This window comes from Schistocerca gregaria, chromosome 3, assembly GCF_023897955.1.
Source record: "Schistocerca gregaria isolate iqSchGreg1 chromosome 3, iqSchGreg1.2, whole genome shotgun sequence".
Lineage (NCBI taxonomy): Eukaryota > Metazoa > Arthropoda > Insecta > Orthoptera > Acrididae > Schistocerca > Schistocerca gregaria.
Window position 1 is genome coordinate 290920160 of NC_064922.1, and position 14212 is coordinate 290934371.

At 43.0% G+C, this 14212-nt stretch overlaps 1 protein-coding gene across 2 annotated transcripts in view; it reads right to left on the reverse strand.

Moving 5' to 3' along the window:
- The window catches only part of LOC126356033 (trypsin alpha-3-like), a 307460-nt gene that overhangs the window by 43576 nt on the left and 249672 nt on the right, over positions 1-14212 (reverse strand). The gene's annotated exons all lie outside the window — the stretch shown is intronic.

Here is a 14212-nt window from a genome sequence, read left to right on the forward strand (position 1 = left end):
ACTGGCTTTTAAAATTGCTACAGCAAGAAGAAATGCAGATGACAAAAGGGTAGTCATTGGACAAATATATTATACCAGAACTGGCATGTGATTACATTTTCACGCAATTTGGGTGCATAGATCCTGAGAAATCAGTACCCAGAACAACCACCTCTGGCCGTAATAACGGCCTTGATACGCCTGGGCTTTCAGCCAAACAGAGCTTGGATGGTGTGTACAGGTACAGCTGCCCATGCAACTTCAACACGATACCACAGTTCATCAAGAGTAGTGACTGGCGCATTGTGACGAGAAAGTTGCTCGGCCACCATTGACCAGACGTTTTCAATTGGTGAGAGATCTGAAGAATGTGTTGGCCAAAGCAGCAGTCGAACATTATCTGTATCCTGAAAGGCACTTACAGGACCTTCAACATGCGGTCGTGCATTATCCTGCTGAAATGTAGGGTTTCGCAGGGATCGAATGAAGAGTAGAGCCACCTCATTACCTTCACGCAGAGTGATACGCCAGTATGGCGCTGTAAACAGATGATGCTGTAAACAGAACCTGGATTCATCCGAAAGAATGACGTTTCGCCATTAGTGAATCCAGGTTCGTCGTTGAGTACACTATCGCAGGCGCTCCTGTCTGTGAGCCGGCCACTGTGGCCGTGCGGTTCTAGGCGCTCCAGTCCGGAGCCGCGCTGCTGCTACCGTCGCAGGTTCGAATCCTGCCTCGGGCATGGGTGTGTGTGATGACCTTAGGTTAGTTAGGTTTAAGTAGTTCTAAGTTCTAGGGGACTGATGACCACATCAGTTGAGTCCCATAGTGCTCAGAGCCATTTGAAACATTTTAGCTTCTGTCTGTGATGCACCGTCAAGGGTTACCGCAGCCTTGGTCTCCGAGCTGATAGTCCATGCTGCTGCAAAAGTCGTCGAACTGTTCGTGCAGATAGTTGTTGTCTTACAAACGTCCCCATCTGTTGACTCAGAGATCGAGACGTGGCTGCACGATCCGTTACAGCCATGCGGATAACATGCCTGTCATCTCGACTGCTAGTGATACGAGGCCGTTGGGATCCAGAACGGCGTTCCGTATTACCTTCCTGAACCCACCGACTCCATATTCTGCTAACAGTCATTGGATCTCGACCACGAGCAGCAGTGTAGCGATACGATAAACCGCAATCGCGATAGGCTACAATCCGACCTTTATCAAACTCGGAAACGTGATGGTACGCATTTCTCCTCCTCACATGAGGCATCACAACAACGTTTCACCAGGTAACGCCGGTCAACTGCTGTTTGTGTATGAGAAATCGGTTGGAAACTTTCCTCATGTCAGCACGTTGTAGGTGTCGCCACCGGCGCCAAGCTTGTGTGAATGCTCTGAAAAGCTAATCATTTGCATATCATAGCATCTTCTTCTTGTCGGTTAAATTTCGCGTCTGTATCACGTCATCTTCGTGGTGTAGCAATTTTAATGGCCAGTAGTGTATTCTTCAAAATCACCGCTGAAAAACTGCGCGAACAAGTCTAACAATTTTGCATTGATAGGAGCTACAGAGCAGGTTGCAGAATTCTAGATTCAAGAAAAAAAAGACATGCCTGCCATAACAAAATTAAATTTTTTGGGGCAAAGAAGAAATTAACAAAATCAGGAGTGACCAAACGTGAAGACCTAACATGTGAAGGAATGAGAGCATTAAACAACGCAATCACTCAGTTCTGGGTGTCCGCAGCTCGTTTTCGTGCGGTAGCGTTCTCGCTTCCGGCGCTCTTGTTCCCGGGTTCGATTCCCGGCGGGATCAGGGATTTTCTCTGCCTCGTGATGACTGGGTGTTGTGTGATGTCCTTAGTTTAGTTAGGTTTAAGTAGTTCTAAGTTCTAGGGGACTGATGACCATAGATGTTAAGTCCCATAGTGCTCAGAGCCATTTGAGTCATTTCAGTTCTGCGTGCAGAATACAGAATGTATGGACCATGGCTGGATGGATAGTCGTAAAGACAGCTACGGAAAAGCATTCCGCGAGTAACTTTACAGAACTTAGAAGTTAAGTTGTGCAAGGCCAAAGTGATGTTTTGTAAAGAAACATTTCATTTTGTATAATTTTTCCTTGAAACCAGAATCCTGTTATCGTCAATTATTTTCTTAGGTTCACTTTTATCACTAGTTATTGTCCATATTCCTTATTTACAGTATCAATATAATCGTTATTTCACTACTACTTCACTGGTCTCACGGAATTTTGATTCGGATGATTACTTTATTGCCAAAACCAATAAAGCGACAAAAGTCATGAGGTACCTCTTTATATCGTGTCACCTGACGTAGTGTAGCGCTTCAACGTGGCATGGACTCAGCAAGTTCTTGTACGTCCGCTGCAGAAATACTTAGGCACACCGCCTCTATAGCCGTCCATAATTCCAAAAGTGTTGCCAGTGCAATATTTCGTGCATGAACTGACCTCCTGACCGTATTCGATAAATATTCCATGGGATTTCATTTTGGTCGATGTGGGTGGCCAAATCACTCAGTTGAATTGTCCAGAATGTTCTTCAAACCAGTCTCGAACAACTGTAGCCAAGCGGTGTGGCCCATTATCATCCATAAAAATTCCATTTTTGTTTGGGAACATGAAATATATGAATAGCTGCAAGTGGTTCAAATGTTCAAATGTGTGTGAATCCCTAAACGAACAAACTGCTGAGATCATCGCTCCCTGGACTTATACACTACTTAAACTAACTTATGCTAAGAACAACACACACACCCATGCCCGATGAAGGACTCGAACCCCGGCGGGAGGGGCCGCGCAATCCGTGACATGGCGCCTCTAACCGTGCGGCGGCTACAAATGGTCTTCAAGTAGCCAAACACAACTGCTTCCAGTCAATGATCGGTTCAGTCCATGTAAATACAGCCCAAACCATTATGGGAGAACCACCAGCTTGCATTGTGCCTTCTTCACAATTTGGGTCCATGGCTTCGTGGGGCTGCACCACACTCGAACCCTATCATGTGCAAAACTGTGAACATAGCTGATAAGGTTCGGTGACCGTGTCAGAATTATATTAGAAGAAATAAGCCTTCGGTCACAAACATTAAGACAAAATTGACCAGGCTTCGACGCTACTATGAGCGTAGTCTTCAGAATTAAACTAACTCTTCTAAAACATGATAGGTATATAAGACATTAATAAAACTAAGTGTGTACTGACTGGAAAAAGATGTAGTATTTACAAGTCACATTCTAAAAATGAGCCACAGCTGCAAAATATTAATGCAAATTCTTTACAGACGAATGGAAAAACTAGTAGAAGCCGACCTCGGGGAAGATCAGTTTGGATTCCGTAGAAATGTTGGAACACGTGAGGCAATACTGAATCTACGACTTATCTTAGAAGCTAGATTAAGGAAAGTCAAACCTACATTTCTAGCATTTGTTGACTTAGTGAAAGCTTTTGACAATGTTGACTGGAATACTCTCTTTCAAATTCTGAAGGTGGCAGGGGTAAAATACAGGGAGCGGAAGGCTATTTACAATTTGTACAGAAACCAGATGGCAGTTATAGGAGTCGAGGGACATGAAAGGGAAGCAGTGGTTGGGATGGGAGTGAGACAGCGTTGTAGTCTCTCCCCGATGTTATTCAATCTGTATATTGAGCAAGCAGTGAAGGAAACAAAAGAAAAATTCGGAGTAGGTATTAAAATCCATGGAGAAGAAATGAAAACTTCGAGGTTCGCCGATGACATTGTAATTCTGTCAGAGACAGCAAAGGACTTGGAAGAGCAGTTGAACGGAATGGACAGTGTCTTGAAAGGAGGATATAAGATGAACATCAACAAAAGGAAAACGAGGATAATGGAATGTAGTCGAATTAAGTCGAGTGATGCTGAGGGAATTAGATTAGGAAATGAGACACTTAAAGTAGTAAAGGAGTTTTGCTATTTGGGGAGCAAAATAACTGATGATGGTCGAAGTAGAGAAGATATAAAATGCAGACTAGCAATGACAAGGAAAGCGTTTCTGAAGAAGAGAAATTTGTTAGCATCGAGTGTAGATTTAAGTGTCAGGAAGTCATTTCTGAAAGTATTTGTATGGAGTGTAGCTATGTATGGAAGTGAAACGTGGACGATAAATAGTTTAGTCAAGAAGTGAATAGAAGCTTTCGAAATGTGGTGCTACAGAAGAATGCTGAAGATTAGATGGGTAGATGACATAACTAATGAGGAAGTATTGAATAGGATTGGGGAGAAGTGAAGTTTGTGGCACAACTTGACCAGAAGAAGGGATCGGTTTGTGGGCTTATTTAACGCAGTGTTGCTTGTCTGCTAGCACTGACAGTTTCGCTAAACCGCCGCTGCTCAGTCGTTAAGTGAAGGCCGTCGGTCACTGCGTTGCTTTTGGAGAGAGATGATGCCTGAAATTTGGTATTCTCGGCACACTGTTGACACTGTCGATCTCGGAGTATTGAATTCCCAAACGAGTTCCGAAATTGAATGTCCCATGCTTCTAGTTCCAACTATTATTCCGCATTCAAGTGTGTGGCCATAATCATGTAGGACCCGTTTCCACATGAATCACCTGAGTACAAATTACAGCTCCGACAATAAATTACCGTTCCATATCATGTGTACGCGATACTACCGCTATCTCTATACTTGCACACCGGTGTCCCACCATTTTTATCATTTCACTGTAATCATTTTATTCATTAGTGACATAATCTCAGGCATACGGTTTCTCTGTTGCTCTTATTGTTTCCTTTATCATTATTATTTTTAGTATAATCACCCTTTTATTACTATTGTCTCTCATCGTTACATACTGCTCATATTGAAACTGTTTTATCGATCTCTACAAAGCTTACGAAACTTCAACCATCACGCTCAGTGCCAGACAAGTATACCTGTTCTTGATCTTTCACGCTCTGTGCTAGATAAGTGCACCTGATCTTGAGCTTTCCACTCCTTTGGTTTCTTTCTCTCGCTTCCTACCTGTATTTTAATGAACCGTGCACCTCCCTTCTCCCCTGCCCGTCACATTCCGCAAGGCTATGTGTTATGAATGACTCTGAGGCAGCTGTTCCTCCTACCTGCCGCCGAATAGCGGAAACAACTCCTGATAGCTCTACTCTACAGCTCGCTTACACAAATGTGCTGTCCTTATTAACCCCCTCATTGAGTTCCGCTGCATATTTTAGGACCTCAGCTATCATATCACATTTCTATCGGAGACATGGCTGGAGCTATTCGTTCAAGTTCTGTGAGTCTTAACCTTTACATTTTTCTGAGACGTGATAGATGTAACAGGGGATTGGGCAGTATGGCAGCATACCTAAGCACAGATTTGTTTCCCATGGTCGTGCTCACATCTAAAAAAGGAGACAAGCAGCATTAATATGTGCTCATTAAGGTTAAACCGCACAACAGAATGTGTCTCATCCGTGTAATATTCAATCCACCTGGAGTTGGACAGCCGTCTAGCTTTCAATCTGCGTTCTTATGTCTGGAGTCTTTGTATGAACATGTAATTGTAACTAGAGATACCAACATAAATTTGCTAAACAACAGCCCTCCTGTATCAAACATCACGCGATTATTTTCCTGCTCAAACTTTGCACTGGTTCCACTTGAGCCTGCTCACCATACAGCTGACTGTCGTACGTTTATTTTCATATTCAGAACCAAATCTTCAGATAGAGTACTTGCACTGCTCAGATTTCTGTACCTGGCTGTCTGCTCTTAACTTGCCCGTTGCAGAACCCAAAGAACAAACAGCAAGTGGCGACTTTTAGAGATTTTAAGCGCTTGAATATCTCCGAGCTTATAGCTAACGCCAGTGATATTTCTTAACAGACAACGGCAGGAAATAACTTTGAAATAAATAATGAAGTTTCCAACATCACAAAGAGACGCAATAATTTATACGACAAACACGCTTCTCGACAAACAGTAAGAGTAAGGGGAAAACCTGCAGCATGGCTTACAGACCACCTCAAACACCCTATGAGTGTCAGAGACTCAGAATACGAGGAATACAGATGGGACACGAGCTTTGATAATAATCATCTAACCTACAAGCAACTACGTAATCAAGATAGTCAACCCATAAGGAATGTCAAGTTCAGGTAGTCTCACCAGCTAACTGAGGAATTTCACAGATCTGCCATCCTATAGAAAATTGTGATGTCTAGAAGTAAGCAAACCCAAACCTTTAGTCGAACCTATAGTTGTTACTGAGGATATAAATGAGTATTTCGCCACACCGATATCCTTACTTGACCAGCGCACGAGGTCGTAAACTATCGATTTCCTTAAAGTATTAGTGACTGGTACAAGCGAAAAATTATTTCTGCAGTGGGTGAGCCCTAACACGGTACAGAAGTCAATTGTGCAAATTCGTAGAGCACGATAATACAGAGTGTTTGAAAAAGAGCTCCCTAGTTCTAAGTATAAATTTTATGGGGAAATTAATGAAAAATTACATCAATGAGCACATATCACGAAAGAGAATTGATTCAAGTTTTGTTATATGTTAGTGGACGTCAACGTGGGATCCATTTGTTACCCTGCACACGTCCAGACGGTATTCCAGTTCTCGCCACGTATTCACCAACATTTCAGGTGTAGCTGTCCCAACCGCCGCGACGATTCTTTCCTGTAAATTACGGATGTCCCTGATCTTTTCACTATACACAACATTCTTTATGTGGTTGCGAAAGAAAAAGTTCAGTGGGGTTAAGTCTGAGCTTCGTGGTGGCCAAAATATTGGGCCAGCCCTGCCTATTCACCTTCCTGGAAAATGAGTGTCAAGAGCTGCACGCACATGGTTACTGTCAAGAGGTGGGACCCCATATTGTTGGAAAAACAGGATCTGTACAACAACATCTTCAGCAGTTCTCGGTCTGCCTGGTGATCTGGTTTTAAAACACTACCGGTTTCCTTGAAAGAGTTTAGCCAATGACGAATCGTTCTTTCTGTAGGTGGTTCACTATCATACTGAAGTCTAAAATTACGTTGCACTGTTATGACTCACGCAGTTTTCACAAGCCAAATAACACACTGTGCTTTCTGTTGCATAACACACATTGTTGCTGAGTTTCTCTGCACTGCACTGCATGCACGCCTGAAGTGAACTGATGGAACAGAGGAAAAAAACAACACTGGTGCCATCTCAAGGATAAGCAGACCTGCCAACTGCAGGGGAGTCAAACTTGGAGAGTTGATGAATCAAACACCACAAACTATAATAGTGTACATCACTTTTACAGACTCTAGGACACATTAAACCTAGGGAGTTCTTTTCAAACACCTGGTATAACAGCATAAATGATCAGCCTTCTCGTCGATCCTCTTCTGACCAAAATAACAGCCATTTTTGATCATTCTATAGCCTCCAGCCTCTTTCCAACAGCCAGAAATCTGGAATTCATAAAACCACTGTCCAAGAAGGACTCTGCCAAACAGCCCTCAGACTGCAGGCTCATTTTCATTCTGCTAGTGTTATCCACAGCTTTAGAACACGTAGTCGACAAACAGTCTTTAATTATTTAACATCAAGTAAACTTTTACATGAATACTAGTCCCATTTTCAGCAAAATCACAGCATGAAGGCAGAGCTCACCATCTGCAGCATCGTCGACAGAACCGACTGCGGACCTTTGGTGCAGAGCCGGGTGGAGGGTCTGAATCAGAGGCTCAGACGGTTTTGCGACCGTGTTGGCTGCAGATTCTTTGACTTGCGCCAGAGGGTGGTGGGGTTTCGGGTTCCGTTGGTCAGGAGTTCACTAAACTCAGCTGGCGGCTACACGGGTAGCGGAGGCTGTGTGGCGTGGACTGGGCGGTTTTTTTAGGTTAGAAGGCCTCGGGAAAGTACGGGGTGGTCTACAATCTCAAAGGGTGAATGGTAAATACAGGACGTGCTTGGATCGAGGAACAGTCGGAATTGTAGTTGTAAATTGTTGTAGTTGTGCTGGAAAAGTCCCTGAGCTTCAAGCGCTAATAGAAAGCACAGAAGCTGAAATCGTTATAGGTACAGAAAGCTGGCTAAAGCCTGAAATACGTTCTGCAGAAATTTTTACGAAGTCTCAGACGGTGTTCAGGAAAGATAGATTAGGCAGAATTGGTGGTGGAGTGTTTGTGTCTGTCAGTAGTGGTTTATCTTGTAGTGAAGTAGAAGTAGATACTCCGTGCGAATTGGTATGGGTGGAGATTATACTTAACAGCCGAACTAAGTTAATAATTGGCTCCTTCCACCGGCCCTCAGACTCTGATGATATAGTTGCGGAACAGTTCAGAGAAAATTTGAGTCTAGTAACAAATAAATACCCCACTCATACGGTTATAGTTGGTGGGGACTTGAAACTTCCCTCGATATGTTGGCAAAAACACTTGTTCATAACCGGTGGTAGGCAGAAAACATCTTCCGGGATTGTCCTAAATGCTTTATCCGGAAGTTATTTCGAGCATTTAGTCCACGAACCCACGTGAATTGTAAGTGGTTGCGAAAACATACTTGACCTCTTAGCCACAAACAATCCAGAGCTGATACAGAGCATCATGACTGATACAGGGATTAGTGACCACAAGGTCGTTGTAGCTAGGCTCAATACCGTTTCTTCCAAATCCACCAGAAACAAACTCAAAATAATGTTATTTAAAAAAGCGGATAAAGTGTCACTAGAAGCCTTCCTTAGAGACAATCTCCATTCCTTCCAAACTGTCTATGCAAATGTAGACGAGATGTGGCACAAATTCAAAGATATAGTAGCAACAGCAATGGAGAGATTCATACCTCATAAATTGGTTAGAGATGGAACGGATCCCCCATGGTACACAAAACAGATCCGAACGCTGTTGCAGAGGCAACGGAAAAAGTATGCGAAGTTCAGAAGAACGCGAAATCCCGAAGATGGGCTAAAATTTACAGATGCGCGAAATTTGGCACGTACTTCGATGCGAGATGCCTTCAATAGGTTCCACAACGAAACATTGTCTCGAAATTTGGTAGAAAATCCGAAGAAATTCTGGTCGTATGTAAAGTACACAAGCGGCAAGACGCAGTCAATACCTTCGCTGCGCAGTGCCGATGGTACTGTTACCGACGACTGTGACGCTAAAGCGGAGTTATTGAACGCAGTTTTCCGAAATTCCTTCAACAAGGAAGACGAATGGAATATTCCAGAATTTGAAACACGAACAGCTGCTAGCATGAGGTTCTTAGAAGTAGATACCTTAGGGGTTGCGAAGCAACTCAAATCGCTTGATACGGGCAAGTCTTCAGGTCCAGATTGTATACCGATTAGGTTCCTTTCAGATTACGCTGATACAATAGCTTCCTACTTAGCACTCACATACACCGCTCGCTCACCGATAGATCTGTACCTACAGATTGGAAAATTGCTCATGTCGCACCAGTGTTTAAGAAGGGTAGTAGGAGTAATCCATCTAACTACAGACCTATATCATTGACGTCGGTTTGCAGTAGGGTTTTGGAGCATATACTGTATTTAAACATTATGAATCACCTCGAAGGAAACGATCTATTGATACGTAATCAGCATGGTTTCAGAAAACATCGCTCTTGTGCAACGCAGCTAGCTCTTTATTCGCATGAAGTAATGGCCGCTATCGACAGGGGATCTCAAGTTGATTCCGTATTTCTAGATTTCCGGAAAGCTTTTGACACTGTTCCTCACAAGCGACTTCTAATCAAGCTGCGGACCTATGGGGTATCGCCTCAGTTGTGCGACTGGATTCGTGATTTCCTGTCAGGAAGGTTGCAGTTCGTAGTAATAGACGGAAAATCATCGAGTAAAACTGAAGGTGTATCAGGTGTTCCCCAGGGAAGCGTCCTGGGACCTCTGCTGTTCCTGATCTATATAAATGACCTGGGTGACAATCTGAGCGTTCTCTTAGGTTGTTCGCAGATGATGCTGTAATTTTCCGTCTAGTAAGGTCATCTGAATACCAGTATCAGTTGCAAAGTGATGTAGAAAAGTTTGCTGTATGGTGTGTCAGGTGGCAGTTGACGCTAAATAACGAAAAGTGTGAGGTGATCCACATGAGTTCCAAAATAAATGGAATTCGATTACTCGATAAACAGTACAATTCTCAAGGCTGTCAATTCAACTATGTACCTGGGTGTTAAAATTACGAACAACTTCAGTTGGAAAGACCACACAGATAATATTGTGGGGAAGGCGAGCCAAAGGTTGCGTTTCATTGGCAGGACACTTAGAAGATGCAACAAGTCCACTAAAGAGACAGCTTACACTGAACTCGTTCGTTCTCTGTTAGAATATTACTGCGCGGTGTGGGATCCTTACCAGGTGGGATTGACGGAGGACATCGAAAGGGTCACCAACTTTCTCTTCCGAATGCGAAAATATTTTGTTGAGCCCAACCTACATGAGTAGGAATGATCATCAAAATAAAATACGAGAAATCAGAGCTCGAACAGAAAGGTTTAGGTGTTCGTTTTTCCCGCGCTCTGTTAGGGAGTGGAATGGTAGAGAGATAGTATGATTGTGGTTCGATTAAACCTCTGTCAAGCACTTAAATGTGAATTGCAGAGTAGTCATGTAGATGTAGATCACGACTGCTCTTATGAAGTGACTGACGAGATGAAACAAGCTATCGATAAACAACAGGCGACTATTATGTGCTTTTTGGATTTAAGCAATGTTTTGGCACTGTACTGTCGTTCATCTCATACCTTACATCTCGCCAACAGTGTGTACTGATTCGAACAAAAAGGTTACAAAAGAGAAATGTAATATCAGGAGTTCCACAAGGATCAGTATTAGGTCCATTTCTCTTGTCATTATATGTTAATGATGGTCCAGGGACTGCAAGTCCAACAAACCTGTACTCAGCACCTGGGTATGTAAATTCCGATTTATTTGTCCAAACAGTAATAGTACAGAGCATAGGTCTGACACTTAACCAATCTATAACTAGTCGTTCACCAAAGACTTATTACGCCTCAGTTCAGAGAATCTCTTCCACCATTAATCCTAAATGGCCCTGAAAAGTCGTTTCTTCTTCGTCACAGAACTTGAGGATAATTTTGGGTAATCATTTCTTGCAGTCTGCAAGAAGAGGTGCTAGCGGCTCTTCACTTACGACAGAAATATTTTTCGAGAGAAGCACGTAGAGACACTAATAATTCCCACACTTTGCGATGGCGATGCTGCTGTTCAAGTACCTTAGTACGTGAGTTCATATATGCTGGAACTGACAATGTGTGCTGGTATATGATGTATCTGTGACGTACGCTTTTTCGACCATATCACAGAAGCTTATCAACAGTTACCACAGATATACGTCAGTAAGTGTACGGACTATCATGCTATATGTTTGCCATGTCGTCTTCTCACTCATTGCACTTCTTCTTGTTTGACTTCAACTGTTACTCTAATGCTGACCAGTGCAGCAGAAATTCCTTCTGTACCATTACAAAGCATGTCCCCTAAATCATTTTGTGTATCAGGAACCCGACTGCGGAGCAACCTACCAAAAATATCAGAGAAATTATATTAGTTCAAATGCTGAACAGACAGCTAATGCTCCACCTTATATCACAATAGCCATCTCCCCTCCATTCTGTGCAGCTCATTCTCTTCAGTCCTTCTCCCTCAGAACTTTTGCCTACCCCTTGTTGATAGGATTCTCTATTTACATTCACTTCCTTCCTGACAGCCACTATAACTTTCATTTCGTATATGTGGAGTCCATTCGTTCGAGCATCTTCGGAAGAACGGAGACAAATTTGATGAAGCAGCCACTATAATTAAGACACAAATGAATTACAGACATTGGCTGTGAGTGGATACTGATGTAAATCAATCGAGGAAGTCCAAAATTTGTGCCGGACCAGGATAAGAACCCAGGTCTCCTGTGTGTTAGGCAGTTGCTATGACCACTAAGTTATCTGGACAAAGTGGTTATCACCCTCGCACTGACTGCCCTATCAACTTATCTACCCACTATTAATGTAGTGCCTCTTTCCCATTACCCTCCCGACATTTCGCAGATTCCTAATCCTGGTGTGTGTGTATGTGCGTGTGTGTGTGTGTTTTGAGACATGTCCGAAAGAATGGACACCATTTTAATCAACCATCCACTATGTCGAGACAAAGAAATTACACACATTGGCTGCGAGTGAACATTTCAGTTTTCTCCATTTTCTTCATACATTCCGCTTTTTGGACACGGCTGCAAACTTGCTAGGCTAATCTACATCATCCTAAATACACATTACTGTTGCTGTTATTATTATTATTACTATTGCTGTTATTATTAGAGTCGGTTATTACTGTTATTTTTCTAATTCGGAATTTTGTAATATTTTTGGTATGTTTTACTCATGGTCAGATGTAAGAGAGGGCTGTATGGCCGTAATCTGGTCAGAATAAATAAGCATTAGATAAATATTCCATTACTAATACATGTAATGACTACTACGAATTTATTTTAGTAGCACAGTTACTGATAATTATATGTGCATGATCCAAGCTCTTAAAAATCCCGTGACTATATTCTAACTTCTTGTATTTTCTATTGCATGAATAGAAGTATAGTAGTAATAATGATGAACTGCCGTTTCAGTTTGCATAGTCTCTTGCATGCTGAGAGGCATATCACTCACATGGAAAAATAGGTCATTTAAATCACCTCCTGATGTTGAGTCGTATGAACAGGGTTAAAAATCTCTAGCACCTATCCTGCAAAGCTAACTGAGGAAATTGGTGTAATGCAAACAAATCCTGGACACAGAATTTTACCGCGTGTCAGATCCGTATAACGCAGTTCTCTGGGGCGAACAAGTTGTAGTCTGTCAGTGGTTCTGTCATTATGTTAGCGGTTCCGGGTAGCCGCGTGGTCTCAAGCGCCTTGCCACGGTTGGCGTGTTCCCCCTGTCGGAGGTCCGAGTCCTCCTTCTGGCGTCGGTGTGTGTGTTATCCTTAGCGTAAGTTGGTTTAAGTTAGATTAAGTAGTGTGTAAGCCGAGGGACGGGTGACCTCAGCAGTTTGCTCCCATAGGAACTTATCACAAACTTCCAAATTTGTCATCATCCCTCTTCTTTCGATGTATTTCGCGCTCTCGATTTAAGGCGAGGGTTATGATCGGCCGCGGTGGAATCAGAAATAAGCAAGTGTCTCTTATGGGTTGTGTCCCGTGCAAGCAGATGCACACACTTGTTCTTTCAGTGGTCTTGGTGTGATGGAATCCTGAGTTGCATACTGTCGTAGCTCAGCCATTATCGGCATGAATTTCGTAATATGAACATTGTTGTCGCCCCATATATCTTAGGAGTTGAAAGTCGATAGTACATTTAATGAGTCTAGTACGAACGAGATCTTGTTCAGTCCACGCACCGTAACGCACTGCAGAGTTTGTACGATCACCTCTCTGTATTATGCTTCAACAGGGTTCGACAGAAGGAATTGTTTGCTCCATTTGGAGATCAATACAAACGAAGGTATTATCCAGATGTGGTTCAGAAATTTTCCACACGTTAGTGAGTATACTACCTGTGAAAAAAGAGAAGTACCTAGAAAACATGGACGAAAGTCGATCTAAAACTGTACTTGCACATACCATCAGCAGGTATGTAAATAATTATAGTTGCAAATTTTTGTTTGGTAGAACGACCACCAGTGGTCATTAGCATTGTTCGTGTTTAGCGTCGTTACAGGGCCCGGTAGGGCGTAGAAGGATCGTGAACCGAGTCAGATGTTAAGAGGTAACTAAAGACCACGAAGATGCTGTGTATTCGTGTGAGACAGCGTTACCACAACCTGTCTCCGTCTGGCCATCTGGTCGAGTCGTTCATTATCCAGATTTTTGAGCCTTTCGGATGTAACAGTGGCCCAATGCTGGACTCTATTTTATTGGAACACGAGGCAGAGCTAGAGCACCAAGCACATTGTAACTGCTTCACATCTCCATGTGCTATTCGAGAACAAGTGATGGAGTTCCTTCAACATCCTTTGTCATCCTCCACCATTGGTCAGAGCCTAGCAACAGCGAAGCTAGGGAATTACCATCCCATGCGTAGGCTGCTGTTAACAATACCGTAAAACGGCTGTCTTTAGAATGGTTCTATCATTGTATAGCATGGACTGCTGACGAACGGCGTCGGATTGTGTTCAGTGATGAATCGCGGTTTATCTCAACCCCGGATGAACATCTTTGGCGAATTTGGTGGCGACCTGGGCAGT